This window comes from Schistocerca gregaria, chromosome 7 (genome assembly GCF_023897955.1).
Source record: "Schistocerca gregaria isolate iqSchGreg1 chromosome 7, iqSchGreg1.2, whole genome shotgun sequence".
Classification (NCBI taxonomy): domain Eukaryota; kingdom Metazoa; phylum Arthropoda; class Insecta; order Orthoptera; family Acrididae; genus Schistocerca; species Schistocerca gregaria.
In genome coordinates, this window is record NC_064926.1 from 514,802,420 (window position 1) to 514,821,806 (window position 19,387).

The window sequence follows — 19,387 nt, forward strand, 5'->3', positions numbered from 1 at the left end:
TCAGATAGTGAAGGAATATGAAAATTTAATAGTCGTGTGTGACTGGGATTGAATAGTAGGAAAAGGAAGAGAAGGAAATGTAGCAGGTGTATATGGAATGGGAGTAAGGAATGAAAGAGAAAGCCGCCTGGCAGAATATCGCACAGACCATAACTTAATCATAGCAAACGTTTGGTTCAAGAATCATGAAAGAAGGTTGTATGCATGGAAGAAGGCCTGGAGATACTAGAAGGTCTCAGATAGATTATAGAATGGTAAGACAGAGATTTAGGAACCAGGTTTTAAACTGTAAAAAATTTCCAGGGGCAGATGGGGACTCTGACCTCAATCAATTGGTTGTGAACTGTAGATTAAAACTGAAAGAACACGAGGTTGTAGAGACCTTCAGGGAGACCATCAAGGAACGATTGACAAGAATGGGGGAAAGAAATTCTGTAGTAGAAGAATAGGTAGCTTTGAGAGATGAAATAGTGCAGGTAGTAGAGCATCAAATATTAAAATGACGAGGGATAGTAGAAATCCATGGGTAACAGAAGAGATACTGAATTTAATTGATGAAAGGAGAAAATATAAAAATGCAGTAAATGAATCAAGCAAAAAGGAAAACAAAAGTCTAAAAAATGAGATCTACAGGAAGTGCAAAATGGCTAAGCAGGGATGGCTAGAGGACAGATGTAAGAATGTAGAGGAGCATATCACTAGGGGTAGGACAGATACTGCCTACAGGAATATTAAAGAGACATTTGGAGAAAAGATAACCACTTGTATGAATATCAAGAGCTCAGATGGAAACCCAGTTCTAAGCAAACAAGGGAAAGCAGAAAGGTAGAAGGAGTATATAGAGGGTCTATACAAGGGCGATGTTCTTGAGGACATTATTATGGAAATGGAAGAGAATGTAGATGAAGATGAAATGGGAGATATGATACTGCGTGAAGAGTTTGACAGAGCACTGAAAGACCTAATTCGAAATAAGGCGCCGGGAGTAGACAACATTCGATTAGAACTACTGACAGCCTTGGGAGAGCCAGGCCAAACAATACTCTACCATCTAGTGAGCGAGATGTATGCGACAAGCGAAATACCTACCCTCAGACTTCAAAAATAATATAATAATTCCAATCCCAAAGAAAGAAGGTGTTGACAGATGTGAAAATAACCTATCAGTTTAATAAGCCTAGGCTGCAAAATACTAACACGAATTCTTTACAGACGAATTTAAAAACCGGTAGAAGCCGACCTCGGCTAACAACAGTTTGGATTCCGTAGAAATGTTGGAACACTGGAGGCAATACTGACCCTACGACTTATCTTACAAAATAGATTAAGGAAAGGCAAACCTACGTTCCTAGCATATGTAGACTCAGAGACAGCTTTTGACAATGTTGACTGGTATACTCTCTTTCAAATTCTGAAGGTGGCAGGGGTAAAATACAGGGACCTGGAAGAGCAGCTGAACGGGATGAACAGTGTCTTGAAAGGAGGATATAAGACGATAATCAACAAAAGCAAAACGAGGATAATGGGATGTAGTCGACTTAAATCGGGTGATGCTGCGGGAATTAGATTAGGAAATGAGACGCTGAAAGTAGTAAATGAGTTTTGCTACTTGTGGAGAAAAATAAATGATGATGGTCGAAGTTGAGAGGATATAAAATGTAGACTGGCAATGGCAAAGAAAGCGTTTCTGAAGAAGAGCAATTTGTTAACATCGAGTATAGATTTAAGTGTCAGAAAGTCTTTTCTGAGACTATTTGTATGGAGTGTACCCATGTGTGGAAGTGAAACGTGGACGATAAATATTTGAGACAAGAAGATAATAGAAGCATTCGAAATGCGGTGCTACAGAAGATGGGTAGATCACATGAGTAATGAGGAGGTAATGAATAGAATTGGAGAGAAGAGAAACTGTTGGTAGGGCATATTCTGAGGCAGCGTGGAGGGTAAAAACCGTAGAGGGAGGTACTGGGTTCAAAATGGCTGTGAGCACTTTGGGACTTAACTTCTGAGGTCATCAGTCCCCTAGAACGTAGAACTACTTAAACCTACCTAACCTAAGGACATCACACAAATCCATGCCCGAGGCAGGATTCGAACCTGCGGCCGTAGCGATGGCGCGATTGCAGACTGTAGCGCCTAGAACCGCTCGGCCACTCTGGCCGGCTAGGTACAGGGAGATGAAGAAACTTGCACAGGATAGAGGAGCATGGAGAGCTGCATCAAACCAGTCTCTGGACCGAATACCACAACACCGACATGTGTTAACAGCAACGTGCTGATTTATTATTTTATTTACAGGTGTTGCGTTCTCCGCTGGTTTATTGCAAAGTGCAGTACAACATAAAACATACCATATTGGGTCACAGATAAATGAATATCAGCTACTGAACTGCCCAGTTATCAGTAATTGAGCTAATTCTCGTTCACTAAATAATCTCTGTAAAAAAACTTCTGTTTAAATGTGTTCAATTTAAAACAGGTGTTCAAAATTTGCAGCGAAAGTTCGAATGCAATTACTGCATCGTTTGTCCGTGATGCAGCTACTGCATCACGCACAAGCAGAACCGCTGCACGTGCGGAGACGTATGTCGTCTGGTGAATTCACATGTTCAGCCATTCTCACCTATTTCGGGGGTATTTGTCGAGATTTACGACTTAATATGTCGGACAGTGTGGGCAGTAATATGCGGCTGTTTGCTGATGATGCTGTGGTATTTGGCAAGGAGCCGAAGTTGAGTGACTATAGGAAGATACAAGATAACTTAGACACACTTTCTAGTAGGTGTGGTGAATGGGAGCTAACTCTAAATAAGGAAAAATGTACGTTAATTCCGATGAGTATGAAGAGTTAATCTGTTTTGTTCGGTTACAGTATCCTGCTTGACACAGCCACGTCGTTTAAACATCTGGGCGTAACGCTGCAGTGCGATAAGAAATGAAACGCGAATGCGAGAACTATGGTAGGGATGGAGAATGGTCGACTCGGGTGTGTTGGGAGAATTTTAGGAAAGAGTGTTTCATCTGTGAAGGAAACAGCATGTAGGACGCAGGCGCGACCTGTTTTTGATCACTGCTCGAGAGTTTGAGATCTGTACCAGATCGAATTGAAAAAAGACACAGAAGAAATTCAGAGGCGGGCTGCTAGATGTCTTAACAAGAAGGTTGAAAGAATATGTAAGTGTTGCAGAAATGCTTCTGTAAGTCAAATATGAATCCCTGGAGGGAAGGCAGCGTTCATTCTGAAAAAGACTATTGAGAAAATTTTGAGAACTGGCATCTGAAATTGACTGACGAGCGACTCTACTGCCGCTAACATACACGGCACTTAATGTCCACGAATATAAGACCCGAAACATGAGGGGTCATACGGAGGCATACAGACAGTCGTTTTTCCCTCGCTCTATTTGCGAGTGGACAGGAAAGGAAATGACTAGCAGTGGTGCAGGGTTCCCTCCGCCACGCACCTTACAGTGACATCCGAAGTACCTAGATGAAGATGCATATATAGAACGTGTCTTATAATTAATTACTTGTCTCAGCGATACCTACATCGCTTCTGGCGTTTTTAAAAGCTAATAAATATCACAATGTGTGTCAAATATACAGGGTGGTCCATTGATAGTTACCGGGCCAAATATCTCACGAAATAAGCATCAAACGAAAAAACTACAGACAACGAAACTCGTCTAGCTTGAAGGGGGGAACCAGATGGCGCTATGGTTCGCCAGCTACATAGCGCTGCCATAGGTAAAATGGAAGTCAACTGCGTTTTTTTTTAAAAATAGGAACCCCAATTGTTTTACACATTCGTGTAGTACGTAAAGGAATATGAAAGTTTCAGTTGGACCACTTTTTTCGCGTTGTGATAGATGGCGCTGTGATGGTCACAAACGTATAAGTACGTGGTATCACGAAACATTCCGCCAGTGCGGACGGTATTTGCTTCGTGGTACATTACCCGTGTGGAAATGGACTGTTTACCTATTGCGGAAAAGGTCGATATCGTGTTGATGTATGGCTACTGTGACCAAAATGCCCAACGGGAGTGTGCTATGTATGCTGCTCGGTATCCTAGACGACATCATCCAAGTGTCCGGACCGTTCGACGGATAGTTACGTTATTTAAGGAAACAGGAAGTGTTCATCCACATGTGAAACGTCAACCACGGTCTACAACAAATGTTGATGCCGAAGTAGGTGTCTTAGCTGCTGTCACGGCTAATCCACTCATCAGTAGCAGCCAAATTGACGGAAAATCGGGAACTTCAAACACGTCGGTGTTGAGAATGTTGCATCAACATCGATTGCACCCGTACCGTATTTCTATGCATCAGGCATTCCAAGGCGACGACATTGAACGTCTGGGCACAAGAGAAATTACTGGACGATGACAGATTTTTTGCACGCGTTCTATTTAGCGACGAAGTGTCATTCACCAACAGCGGTAACGTAAACCGACATAATATGCGCTATTAGGCAACGGAAAATACACGATGGCTGTGACAAGTGGAACATCAGCGACCTTGGTTGGTTAATGTACGGTGCTGCATTATGGGAGGAAGGATAATTGGCTCCCATTTTATCTATGGCAATCTAAATCTTTCAATGTATGCTGATTTCCTACGTAATGTTCTACCGATGTTAGTAGAAGATGTTTCACTGCATGACAGAGTGGCGATGTACTTCCAACACGATGGATGTCCGGCACATAGCTCGCGTGCGGTTGAAGCGGTATTGAATAGCATATTTAATGACAGGTGGATTGGTCGTCGAAGCAGCATACCATGGCCCGCACGTCCACCGAATCTGACGTCCCGAGAGTTCTTTCTGTGGGGAAAGTTGAAGGATATTTGCTATCGTGATCCGCCGACAACAACTGACAACATGCATCAGCACATTGTCAATGCATGTGCCAACATTACGGAAGGCGAACTACTCGCTGTTGAGACAAATGTCGTTACACGTATTGCCAAATGCATTGAGGTTGACGAACATCATTTTGAGCATTTTTTGCATTTATGTGGTATTTACAGGTAATCACGCTGTAACAGCATGCGTTCTCAGAAATGATAAGGTACATGTATCACATTGGAACAACCGAAGTAAAATGTTGAAACGTACCTACGTTCTGTATTTTAATTTAAAAAACCTACCTGTTACCAACTGTTCGTCTAGAATTGTGAGCTATATATTTGTGACTATTACAGCGCCATATATCACAAGCGAAAAAAGTGGTCCAAGTAAAGCATTCATATTTATTTACTTACTACATGAATATGTAATAAAATGGGGGTTCCTATTTAAAAATGCAGTTGATATCCGTTTTGCCTATGGCAACGCCATCTTGCGGGCCAACCATAGCGCCATCTCGTTTCCCCCTTCAAGCTAGACAAGTTTCGTTCTTTGTAGTTTTTTCGTTTGACGCTTATTTCGTGAGATATTTGGCCCGGTCACGATCAGTGGACCACGCTGTATATGGCGTTGCTCCTATCTTGATGGTGGGATTGTGCTGAAGCGCCAATTAACTGCGTGTACAAACATATATATAAAATTCTCAGTCACAGGTACCAAGGAACACTAGTGTCGTTTGGTTCAAAATAGGAGAACACGGTTCATATTGGCACGGGATTCATGGGTCCTTCATAAGTCTGAACCATTATATGCGAAATTTGATGCTCTGCATGTATCATACTGCATCATTTTTATTACAACAAGTATAAGAGCGATTGCCTCAGCGCATGCAGGATTTAAAAGTACATGCACTAGAATAACTAGGAGGACCTGTATTTGTTAATAATGAATTAATTAATATAGATTTATTGAAACAGTAGTAATTCATAAAAATTCATTACCGGAAGATTTTAATGGCAGAAACACCTTCTGTGAGAACGATGAAAAGGAATCACAATCAACAAGAAATTATTCATAGACTTATATTTTAGGAGAAAGTAGTTATTTATAATTGTAAATCTCAGCCATATTGTCTTCTTCTCGAAATCCCAGTTCAGTCAAATAATTTTAAATGGCTACTGACCTAGGGTACTATTACTCTCCGAGGAATACTGATTAAATATGTACTCTATTAATATGTGCTTTAATGTTAACCCCGGCCAAGAAACCATTAATTACGGTGTATCATGAGACTGTGTGTGGAACGGAGTTTTTGTAACGTGTGAGAGGAAAAGACAGGTCGCTGACCGAGACTGTGGTTTTGTGATACAACTGTGTAAAAAGGCCAATAATCAGTGTCGTGCGCTTGAGTATTCCGTGCTGCTACAAGTCGCGGAGTAAACAGTGATACTAAACTACTTCTTTATGAGATGTCAGAGGAGGCGGGAGTATTATTGGTATGTGAAAAAAGGAATCGTGGATCATTATCGGCACACGTGATGTAATTTTCAATTACTGAGATTTTCGTATTTAAACACATTCAAAGAAGGAAGAGTAACTTACGACTGTGAAAGGAAGATTTATGATCTAAACAACTAAGACAATATAAGGAAGTATACTTAAAGGAATAAAGAGTACCCTCGAGTTTCAGTTCAGTGATCAGTAAGTACGAATTTCATGTACTGGTATGACTCGCATAAACCAAACGAACATTATGTATTGGAAACTCGGCCGAAACCTGCGGCTTGCACTGTCAAATCGTCTTTGAAAGTAAACTTCTTAGAGGTATAGTAATTGTTGTATACATAATTCCTTATTGATCGAAATCCAATGAGCATCTGAGCTCTGTTACTGCTCACTAACAAACGGCGGGTCGTTTACGTGAGGACTGATCGCACTGTTTGAGTTCTAGTTACATCACCAGACAGGTCAATCAACCAACAGAATGAATGAGCTCAACTTATACGTACCTAAACAATACAGTCAATAAGCAGAAGAGCTGTTGAGGCTTAAGACTTGTTATGCAGACATCAGTACCTTTAAATAGATTCCCTTCAAATAAAAGTAGTTGTTGTAGCCATCGATTTCTGTAGAGTCTTTAATTTGATATTGTTGGATTGTATGCGAAGACTGCTGTTGTTCGCAAAATAAGTGTGTATGTGACTGTTTCTTTGCATTCAGTAAAGAAACAATTATTTAAACATCGAACCCGATGGCAAACCCTGGATAACGCTATCAGGCAAATATAAACTATTTCAGTAATGTGCGGATGGGTAATACTGCATTTGAACCGTATGCTAGATATATTTCGAGATAAATAATAGTCACTGACAGGAAGAGAATGGTATCAACAGAAAATAATTAACGTGGGGTAATGATATTTCGCGAATACATTTGTCTAGGTAACATAATTAAGTAATTAACATTTCAAGATAACAGGTTAATGTGAGCGCAAGGTAAACCATTAAAAATGTGAAATGCTGCTACGTTAACAAACTGAATGTTGAATGTAAGCATGTAAACGAACATGCATTGTGTTGTATAGGTAACGTATTCAGTCTATAGGATGAGGTTCCATGCCTGTTACATATGGTCAGTCAATACACGAATAGTTAACGCCATTTGATGATGACGCTAGAGTTGTCGTCGGATGTTAGACATATCTGGTGATCTAGCATGCCTACGCAGTATGTCGACACTCTGTAGAGCGTTTTGGGGAGCTTTATGTGGAGGAGCGCGATCATGTTGAAAAACAAACCTTGAACGCTGTTCGTGAACGACTGCAAAACAGGTCGAATCATCAGACTGATGTACAAATTTATAGTCAGGATGCGTGGCATATCCACGAGAGTCCCCATGCTGTCGTAATAAATCGCACGCCAGACCGTAACTACCACATGTAGGTGCAGTGTGTCTAGCACGCAGGCAGGTTGGTTGCAGGTCCTCAACTGGCCTCCAAATGTCCAACACAAGGCACCGTGGCGAAAGCAGCTTTCAACAGAAAACACAACATACCTCCAACCTGCCCTCCTATGAGCTCTCGCCTACACGACTGAAGTCGCAAATGGCGGTAAATGGGGTACAGTGGAATGCACGCTACAGTGCCTCCGGCTCGGAATTGTCCCTGAACTAACCGGTTTATAACAGTTTGTTGAGTCACTGTGGTGTCAGCTGCTGCTCCGATTCCTGCTACAGATGCAGTGCGATGACCCAGTGCCCCACCCGAACACGATGGTCTGACCTCTCGGTAGTGCCACGTCTCCATCCGGAGCCCGGTCATCTTGCCACTGCACATTCTCATGACCACCGCTTTCAGCAATCACACACAGTGGCTATATTTGTCACGTCTTTCTGCAATATCGCGGAAGGAATATTAACTTCTCGTAACTCTATAAAATGAACTCATTCAAACTCAGTGGGATGTTGATAGTAGCGTCTTTGTTGCCTTTAAGGCATTCTTGGCAAACATATACCCACGACGTCCAATCTGAAGCTTAAGTAACACTCACGACCGCCACAGCACGTATTGTGAACACACCTAATTTATATCCTCGTAGCGGTGCTACTACTATCACTCTTAAAAAAAGCGATTGACCTGAAATCTGAATAGACATTGTCTTTAAGGTGTAGAAGTACGCCTACTAACTTTCTTTCCTTCTTGTTGAAGCAACTTCTTTCCGTTGGTGTGTTGATGAATGTTCTAAAACGTTATAAGTAGGTCGTTATTTGGTCTACTTAAAACACATAGTAATCTTCCGATGGCACTCCTCAGCCACGTGAATGCCCTCGTCGAACTGACTTGGGTTGAAGTGGAAGAAAAAATAGTACGATAGAAAACTATCACTTTTCTAAGCATTGAAATGAGCATAAAGCTTTTGATAATCTCTTACGGAAGGCTAATGTCTGAGAGAGATATTAGAAACATTTGAAGAGGTATCAGATATGGTAATTTTTTTAATGATTTCTTGAAGCCTTCCGCTGCTATTTTCTTTATTTCCTGTATGATTGTAGAATGGCCCTAGGCCATTTTCAAGTATCTAAAACTGAAGTTATATACTTTGGAAACATTAGTGACACTTGCGATTCCGATGTAGTATCAAGTCATATCTATAAATATATTATGCGCATTATAACTTACTTTGTGGATGATTGTTTTGGTAACAGCGTTTGTCATAAACATCGTTGCTCCTTTGACATCGTGTTATGCTCATAAAGTAGTTCGAGGTGTTCATGCTATTTTAAGCTCCCGTTCCTTTCGAGAAGCTGTTGCAAAGCTCTCATATATAACGTACTTAACGCTAGGAAGACTATAATTATGTTACAGAATTTTGCTACTTAACCTGCATATGCTTTTGTTGTCAGTTATATTTATTTATCGTTCAGCATTGCTGTAAATATTACTGTATGTAATTTCTTTAAAATAACTTGTAAATATTTGTTCTGTTGTTGTAGGAGCACGTCATATTGGAACAGTTGGTTCAAAAATGGCTATGAGCACTATGGGACTTAGCATCTGAGGTCATCAGTCCCCTACAACTTAGAACTACATAAATCTAACTAACCTATGGACATCACACACACCCATCCCCGAGGCAGGATTCGAACTGCGACCGTAGCGGTCGCGCGGTTCCAGACTGAAGCGCCTAGAACCGCTCGGCCACACCGGCCGGCGAAGAACAGTTGGTACAAAGATATTATTTATCACATTTATTACTGCATTCTAATGAAATAGTACTAAGAACCATGAGAGTCTAGTAATATCTGCTTTATGGCTGCGTGATGTTTCGCATTACAGTCATATTTACTAGTAAGTGTAGCGAAAATTTTACATTATATGTTTCTGTAACGCTTCATCCTAGAACTGGTAGAAAGATGTCTAGGAATTTCCCATTTCGCAGGTCTTTTTGCTCCTTTAAAACTTTGTCTGACTGATCTTTTAGATGTATGTAGACTTCAATTTCTTCCATTACATCCATGACTTTTCCTTTTTATAGCTTATGTAACATTTGAAGTGATCCATCTATATTAGGTATTTTGTGGTTGGTGTTTCTTAAGTGTGCAGAAAATGTGGATGTGTTATTGTCGCCTATTGTTGGGTGTTCTTTAATTAGTATACTAAACTTTCTTCCTGTTTGTCCAATGTAAAATTTTGGGCATTCATCACAGTTAATTTTGTAGATTCCTGATTGCGGAAATTGCTTCGATTTATGAGATATGTATCGCAACAATCGGTTTAGATTGTTAGTGTTTCTGGATAATTTTATATCCTTGAAATATCGAGTACTTTTCCAGGAAATAATACCTAAATATGGCCGTATAAGAACTTTATATTTCTGTGGTTCGCTTTTGACTCTAGTTAAAGCTATTTCGTCAATGGGTTTGGCCTGTGTTTGGTATTTACTGTTCAATGTTTTACTTTTTCTTTGCACACTGTGCTGTCACCGCCAGACACCACACTTGCTAAGTGGTAGCCTTTAAATCGGCCGCGGTCCGTTAGTACACGTCGCACCCGCGTGTCGCCACTATCAGTGATTGCAGACCGAGCGCCGCCACATGGCAGGTCTAGAGAGACTTCCTAGCACTCGCCCCAGTTGTACAGCCGACTTTGCTAGCGATGGTTCACTGACTTCTACGCTCTCATTTGCCGAGACGATGGTTAGCATAGCCTTCAGCTACGTTATTTGCTACGACCTAGCAAGGCGCCATGATCATTTTCTATTGATATTGTAAATCATGTACCGTGAAGAGCAATGTTCTTCATTAATGGGTTAAAGTTAAGTATTCCACCAGCTACGCCCGTTTTTCTCAGTTCTAATTCCCTTGTCATGTTCCAGACCTCACGCCGGCCTGCGTGAGCTAAAACGCGTGCATTTCAGCCTCCTATAGAAAAACGGTGTTGGCTCTCGTGCCAACCACAACACACACTGTCAAAGATGTTGCTTACTGTATTTTTCTACTTCAGTCTAGACGTATTACTTCTCGTAAAATGTTGTTTGCAAACTTTGTAGCTTCTTTGGTGACAATACTCAGTAAATGGCTGAAGATGGCCTTGTAAGCCGAAAACCGGTTAACACAATAAAAATAATATTGCAGAACAAAAGCAAACTGGTGCTTTTCATTTATTATAATGTTGTTCTACCAAGGACCGAGGGAAAATTTTGTTAACATAAAAAAAAATCATATTAAAACTAATCATGTGTGCCAAACAGTGCAAATTATTTTTTAAAGTGCTCAGTTACCTCAACTGTGAATAAATGCTGTTGTACCAATTCGGGTTATTCACGCCAACAAGTAACAAACACGAAACTTCCTGGCAGATTAAAACTGTGTGCCCGACCGAGACTCGAACTCGGGACCTTTGCCTTTCGCGGGCAAGTGCTCTACCAACTGAGCCACCGAAGCACGACTCACGTCCGGTACTCACAGCTTTACTTCTGCCAGTATCCGTCTCCTACCTTCCAAACTTTACAGAAGCTCTTCTGCGAACCTTGCAGAACTAGCACTCCTGAAAGAAAGGATACTGCGGAGACATGGCTTAGCCACAGCCTGGGGGATGTTTCCAGAATGAGATTTTCACTCTGCAGCGGAGTGTGCGCTGATATGAAACTTCCTGGCAGATTAAAACTGTGTGCCCGACCGAGACTCGAACTCGGGACCTTTGCCTTTCGCGGGCAAGTGCTCTACCAACTGAGCCACCGAAGCACGACTCACGTCCGGTACTCACAGCTTTACTTCTGCCAGTATCCGTCTCCTACCTTCCAAACTTTACAGAAGCTCTTCTGCGAACCTTGCAGAACTAGCACTCCTGAAAGAAAGGATACTGCGGAGACATGGCTTAGCCACAGCCTGGGGGATGTTTCCAGAATGAGATTTTCACTCTGCAGCGGAGTGTGCGCTGATATGAAACTTCCTGGCAGATTAAAACTGTGTGCCCGACCGAGACTCGAACTCGGGACCTTTGCCTTTCGCGGGCAAGTGCTCTACCAACTGAGCCACCGAAGCACGACTCACGTCCGGTACTCACAGCTTTACTTCTGCCAGTATCCGTCTCCTACCTTCCAAACTTTACAGAAGCTCTTCTGCGAACCATGCAGAACTAGCACTCAAGTAACAAACACTATAGTACGTCCGAAGGATTACTCGTGCAACTATTGACTAAAATGGGAGAAGACTTGCAGATTACTAATACACTCCTGGAAATTGAAATAAGAACACCGTGAATTCATTGTTCCAGGAAGGGGAAACTTTTTTGACACATTCCTGGGGTCAGATACATCACATGATCACACTGACAGAATCACAGGCACATATACACAGGCAACAGAGCAAACACAATGTCGGCACTAGTACAGTGTATATCCACCTTTCGCAGCAATGCAGGCTGCTTTTCTCCCATGGAGACGATCGTAGAGATGCTGGATGTAGTCCTGTGGAACGGCTTGCCATGCCATTTCCACGTGGCGCCTCAGTTGGACCAGCGTTCGTGCTGGACGTGCAGACCGCGTGAGACGACGCTTCATCCAGTCCCAAACATGCTCAATGCGGGACAAATCCGGAGATCTTGCTGGCCAGGGTAGTTGACTTACACCTTCTAGAGCACGTTGGGTGGCACGGGATACATGCGGACGTGCATTGTCCTGTTGGAACAGCAAGTTCCCTTGCCGGTCTAGGAATGGTAGAACGATGGGTTCGATGACGGTTTGGATGTACCATGCACTATTCAGTGTCCCCTCGACGATCACCAGAGGTGTACGGCCAGTGTAGGAGATCGCTCCCCACACCATGATGCCGGGTGTTGGCCCTGTGTGCCTCGGTCGTATGCAGTCCTGATTGTGGCGCTCACCTGCACTGCGCCAAACACGCATACGACCATCATTGGCACCAAGGCAGAAGCGAGTCTCATCACTGAAGACATGTCTCCATTCGTCCCTCCATTCACGCCTGTCGCGACACCACTGGAGGCGGGCTGCACGATGTTGGGGCGTGAGCGGAAGACGGCCTAACGGTGTGCGGGACCGTAGCCCAGCTTCATGGAGACGGTTGCGAATGGTCCTCGCCGATACCCCAGGAGCAACAGTATCCCTAATTTGCTAGGTAGTGGCGGTGCGGTCCCCTACGGCACTGCGTAGGATCCTACGGTCTTGGCGTGCATCCGTGCGTCGCTGCGGTCCGGTCCCAGGTCGACGGGCACGTGCACCTTCCGCCGACCACTGGCGACAACATCGATGTACTGTGGAGACCTCACGCCCCACGTGTTGAGCAATTCGGCGGTACGTCCACCCGGCCTCCCGCATGCCCACTATACGCCCTCGCTCAAAGTCCGTCAACTGCACATACGGTTCACGTCCACGCTGTCGCGGCATGCTACCAGTGTTAAAGACTGCGATGGAGCTCCGTATGCCACGGCAAACTGGCTGACACTGACGGTGGCGGTGCACAAATGCTGCGCAGCTAGCGCCATTCGACGGCCAACACCGCGGTTCCTGGTGTGTCCGCTGTGCCGTGCGTGTGATCATTGCTTGCACAGCCCTCTCGCAGTGTCCGGAGCAAGTATGGTGGGTCTGACACACCGGTGTCAATGTTTTCTTTTTTCCATTTCCAGGAGTGTATTTCCGCACAACAGTTGTTACTATTTCCAAGATGTGCTTCCTTCTTCATAAAAGAAAGCTGAACAGTTACAGTATAAAACTATGTGTTGAGTGCTTTTGTCAAGGGATTTCAAAATGACTCCGTATTTATAGATATCCAGAAGGCTTTTGACACTGTACCTCACGAGCGGCATGTAGTCAAACTACGTGCTAATGGAATATCGTCTCAGTTATGTGACTGGATACGTGACTTTCTGTCTGAGATGTGACATTTCGTAGTAAATGAAGGAAATTCATCGAGTAAAACAAAAGTGATTTCTGGCGTTCCCGAAGGTAGTGTTATAGGCCATCTGAAATTCCTTACCTAAATAAACGATTTGGGATACAATCTGACCAGCAATCTTAGGGTGTTAGAAGATGATGCTGTCGTCTATCGTCTAGATAAGCCACCAGAAGATCAAAACAAATTGCAAAAAAGATTTAGAATAGATATCTGTATGGTGCGAAAATTAGCAGTTGACCCTAAATAATGACTAGTGTGAGGTCATCGACATGTGTGCTACAAGGAATCAGTCAGTCTTGGATTACACGATAAATCAGTGAAATCTAAAGGCTTTAAAGGCCTTAATGCAAATAAATACCTAGGAATTACAATTGAAACGTCCCCTTAGAAAAATTTATCAATTACTGTGCTGATAAACTTTTACATTATTGGATTTTCAAACAGCTGAGCAGAACTGAACGTACTCAGACATTTCGCTCTTTACTTATTCTGATCAGCACTAAACTGACGCACAATATTTTTAGAGCAACACAATCTGACTTTCAATAATCTCTACAAAAGAATGGCCCTGACTAACAATAACCTATACAGTTCATGAATCACTTACCTCACAAAAATCATCGTTACTCGAACTACTGCAATACAGCGAGCGCCAGTACTGCCAGCTAAATAAAAGATTCTAACTACTGAAGGCACTAACTACTGTTAGGCATAGTTAGCAAATTAAAGATTTTGATAGAGAACAAACAATGTACTTACCTTAATAACATTCAAAAGTCAGCATATTAATATGATATCCAGTATTACAAATTTACTCTTTCTGATGGACACACGTCCAGATCGTCCGCTCTCAAAATTCTGCCATCTCTCTCCCCACATCCACCACTGCTGGCGGCTCACCTCCAACTGTGCAACACTACGTGCTGTTCGCATCCAACTGCCCAACACTACAATAGCGAATATTCCAACAATGCCAACCAGCCACAGACTGCACACAACACAGCCAGTGATTTTCATACAGAGCGCTATGTGACGTTACCAACATAAAAACCTAAACAGTCTACTTATACAATTACGAACAACTTAAATTGGAAACAGCACATTAAAAATGTTGGGGGTAAGGTGAACCTGCATTTTATTGGCAGAAGACTTACAAGCAAACCTCCAGATGTCAGACACTGAGACTGGTAACAGACGTTGTATGTCGACAGCGTGACATCCAAAACATCGATTTAGTTCACACTATACTCCGTGGTCCTGCAGAACTGGCGTAAATGTTAACGGAAAATAACACCAGAACCACGGAGCACAGGAAACGCATAACTGTAAATAAATATTAAAAGGAATATGGTAGAACGATTGATCGTCATCCGAGGGTTCTGGGACCAAACACTAATGATGACATCTTTTTTCGGCTGAAAGAGTGATATGGAACAACATGTTTATGACATGTATAAGGGCTGTTAGGATTTCACAGCAGTGTTCTCTTGGCAGTCTGCTTTTGCTTCGTTTCTTTTGAAACAGTAAACCTATAGAGAACATTTTTAGTTTCACAGAATATACAACCAGAAGAGAAAAATAAAGAAACAACTGCATCACACATGCGGAGATAATAATAATAATAATAAAACTAATAATAGTAATAATAAACAAATAATAAGATAATAATAAGGACGTAACGTTCAAAAATCAATGTAAACAAGACGACACACACACTCACACTCACACACACACACACACACACACACACACACACACGCACATCCAGTGTCACTCATTTAGGAACAAAGGTTTCACGATAATGGTTGCATACGAAGAAGTGTGTGTGAAGCAAATTACATGCGACAGTTTCACAAGTTAACAGTTAATAAAATTGTCATCAATGGGGCTTAAAGGCGGAATATTTGGTAAGACGACCTCACGTTCTGCTAGCCCCCGCACGTCACCTCTATAGGGTGTTACAAAAAGGTACGGACAAAGTTTCAGGAAACATTCATCACACACAAAGAAAGAAAATATGTCATGTGGACATGTGTCCAGAAATGCTTACTTTCCATGTTAGAGCTTATTTTATTACTTCTCTTCAAATCACATTAATCATGGAATGGAAACACACAGCAACAGAACGTACCAACGTGACTTCAAACACTTTGTTACAGGAAATGTTCAAAATGTCCTCCGTTAGAGAGGATATATGCATCCACCCTCCGTCGCCTGGAATCCCTGATGCGCTGATGCAGCCCTGGAGAATGGCGTATTGTATCACAGCCGTCCACAATACGAGCACGAAGAGTCTCTACATTTGGTACCGGGGTTGCGTAGACAAGAGCTTTCAGATGCCCCCATAAATGAAAGTCAAGAGGATTGCGGTCAGGAGAGCGTGGAGGCCATGGAATTGGTCCGCCTCTACCAATCCATCGGTCACCCAATCTGTTGTTGAGAAGCCTACGAGCAATTCGACTGAAATGTTCAGGAGCTCCGTCGTGCATGAACCACATGTTGTGTCGTACTTGTAAAGGCACGTGTTCTAGCAGCACCGGTAGAGTATTCCGTATGATATCATGATAACGTGCTCCATTGAGCGTAGGTGGAAGAACATGGGGCCCAGTCAAGACATCACCAACAATGCCTGCCCAAACGTTCACAGAAAATCTGTGCTGATGACGTGATTGCACAATTGCGCGCGGATTCTCGTCAGCCCACACATGTTGATTCTGAAAATTTACAATTTTATCACGTGGGAATGAAGCCTCATCCGTAAAGAGAACATTTGCACTGAAATGAGGATTGACACATATTTGGATGAACCATTCGCAGAAGTGTACTCGTGGTGGCCAATCAGCTGCTGATAGTGCCTGCACACGCTGTACATGGTACGGAAACAGCTGGTTCTCCCATAGCACTCTCCATACAGTGACGTGGTCAACGTTACCTTGTTCAGCAGCAACTGCTCTGACGCTGACATTAGGGTTATCGTCAACTGCACTAAGAATTGCCTAGTCCATTGCAGGTGTCCTCGTCGTTCTAGGTCTTCCCCAGTCGCGAGTCATAGGCTGGAATGTTCCGTGATCCCTTGGACGCCGATCAATTGCTTCGAACGTCTTCCGGTCGGGACACCTTCGTTCTGGAAATCTGTCTCGATACAAACGTACCGCGCCACGGCTGTTGCCCCGTGCTAATCAGTACATCAAACGGGCATCTGCCAACTCCGCATTTGTAAACATTGCACTGACTGCAAAACGACGTTCGTGATGAACACTAACCTGTTGATGCTACGTACTGATGTGCTTGATGCTAGTACTGTAGAGCAATGAGTCGCATGTCAACACAAGCACCGAAGTCAACATTAGCTTCCTTCGCAGGCCGAAGTGGCCGTGCGGTTATAGGCGCTGCAGTCTGGAACCGCGAGACCGCGACGGTCGCAGGTTCGAATCCTGCCTCGGGCATGGATGTGTGTGATGTCCTTAGATTAATTAGGTTTAACTAGTTTTAAGTTCTAGGGGACTAATGACCTCAGAAGTTGAGTCCCATAGTGCTTTGAACCATTACCTTGCTTCAACTGGGCCAACTGGCGCTGAATCGAGGAAGTACAGTACATACTGACGAAATTAAGCGTTTCCGGACACATGTCCACATAACATCTTTTCTTTATTTGTGTTTAAGGAATGTTTCCTGAAAGTTTGGCTGTACGTTTTTGTAACACCCTGTATAACCAGTTATTCACAGGTAATGTTTTTCTGTGTTAGAAGTTCTGGCGTTACATTTTATTGCCGTTTATACATGTCCTACTGGGTGACAGGACATGGCACGAACTAAATCGGGGATTTGGTTGATACTCGCGGCCGCGGGGGATTAGCCGAGCTGTCTAGGGCACTGCAGTCATGGACTGTGCGGCTGGTTCCGGCGGAGGTTCGACTCCTCCCTCGGGCAAGGGTGTGTGTGTTTGTCCGTAGGATAATTTAGGTTAAGTAGTTTGTAAGCTTAGGGACTGATGACCTTAGCAGTTAAGTCCCATAAGATTTCACATACACATTTTGATACCCTATCGACGTAAACGCTTGGTACCGATCTGAGTGTCTGACACCTGGAGGTTTGTGTGTTAGAAGATGAAACACGTCTATTAAAGAGACGCCCTACACTACGCTTGCCCATGCTCTTTCGGAGTACTGCTGTACGGTGTGGGGTCCTTACCAGATAAGATTAACCAAGTACATCGAGAAAGTTCAAGAAAGAGCAGCAAGTTTGTAATATCGAGGAATAGGGGAGAGAGTGTCGCTGACGTGATACAGAATTTGGGGTGGACACCATTAAAACAAAGGCGTTTTTCGTTGCGGCGGAATCTTCTCACGAAATTTCAATTACCAACTTTCTCCTCCGAATGTGAAAATATTTTGTTGACGCCGAACTACACAGAGAGAAACGATCATCATAATAAAATAAGGGAAATCAGAGCTCGCAGGGAAAGGTATAGGTGTTCGTTTTTTCCGCTTGCAATTGGAGATTGGTATAACAGCGAAATGTTGTGAAGGTGGTTCTAGGAAACCTCTGCCAGTCATTTAAGTCTTATTTGCAGAGAACCCATGTAGACGTAGATGTAGATGAAAACACACATGTCGCAAGCCCCTTAAATGAAATTATACACTAATAAAACTTAACCTAAAATTATTTCCCTGCCGTATGCACCTTTTTTAGTTTAAGAGGAATTAGTCTTAATAGATCCAGTAACGTGCCTACGAGGGAGGGGGTTGAGCACAATTGTTGAAACGTCATAAACAGACATTGACAAAAATAGGACGGCGGAATGGACGGCGGAGAGTGGAACACCAAGCAGCCAGTAATCACTAAACCGGTGCAGCGCAAACAAGAGCTACCGGCCGGAATTAGTGTCGCAGAAATATCTCACAACGATCACCATTAAAACAGGTAAATACAAATCCTAGGTCCTACCCCCGACGAAGCGTGGGAAGCAAGCCGGGCAAAAGTGCAGCATAGTAACGGCTGGCAAGCGGCAAGAGCTGCCATAGAGCTCTGTAGCCTCGATGTCAACTCCCGAGGCCAGCTGTTGGAATGTGGCACACCTGGATAGCTAGCCACGCTGTCATATATTGATCACTTAATGACGTTTAGGCTAGGCGCAAATTGAGACGCGTAAGCACGTGTGGCACGACGAAGCGCAGCGCGCCTTTTTGTAACTTCACAGGTTCAAATGGAACTGCGCAAATTGCGACGCGACGCGACTGGGACGCAACACGCGCCTGCGCCAGGTCGCGCGACCTTGTGATTGAGGCACAGTTTCTCGCGCCTCGCGTCGTGCGTGCCTCGCTAGCACCGTGGGAAATTTGAGGCGGGGAGCGGAAAAGTATGCTCAAATCGGAACGGCGCATATGAGCAGTGGTAGCATTGTCCATACGATAAATTTTGCCTCACTGTATACTAAATTTCATTGCCTTTCGGTAGTGTTTCGTTTTTCCCCATTTAAACGCTTCAGATTTCTTCGTTAGTACATTATACTTTTCTGTTATTTATATCTGTATAGTTTTGTTTAGTTTTATGTTTCTTCTGTCGAGAAAAATGCATATTTCAATAACTGATGAGCCATTGGCCGCTGGAATTGTACCACATGCCT

General features: G+C 43.2%; 1 protein-coding gene and 3 non-coding genes across 4 annotated transcripts in view; all 4 read right to left on the minus strand.

Moving 5' to 3' along the window:
* Positions 1–19,387, minus strand: part of LOC126281298 (uncharacterized) — a 57,114-nt gene that overhangs the window by 13,053 nt on the left and 24,674 nt on the right. The gene's annotated exons all lie outside the window — the stretch shown is intronic.
* On the minus strand, positions 11,219–11,293 carry Trnas-cga (transfer RNA serine (anticodon CGA)). The gene has a single exon. It is a non-coding gene; the product is annotated as a tRNA-Ser (tRNA).
* Trnas-cga (transfer RNA serine (anticodon CGA)) lies at positions 11,519–11,593 on the minus strand. The gene has a single exon. It is a non-coding gene; the product is annotated as a tRNA-Ser (tRNA).
* Trnas-cga (transfer RNA serine (anticodon CGA)) lies at positions 11,819–11,893 on the minus strand. The gene has a single exon. It is a non-coding gene; the product is annotated as a tRNA-Ser (tRNA).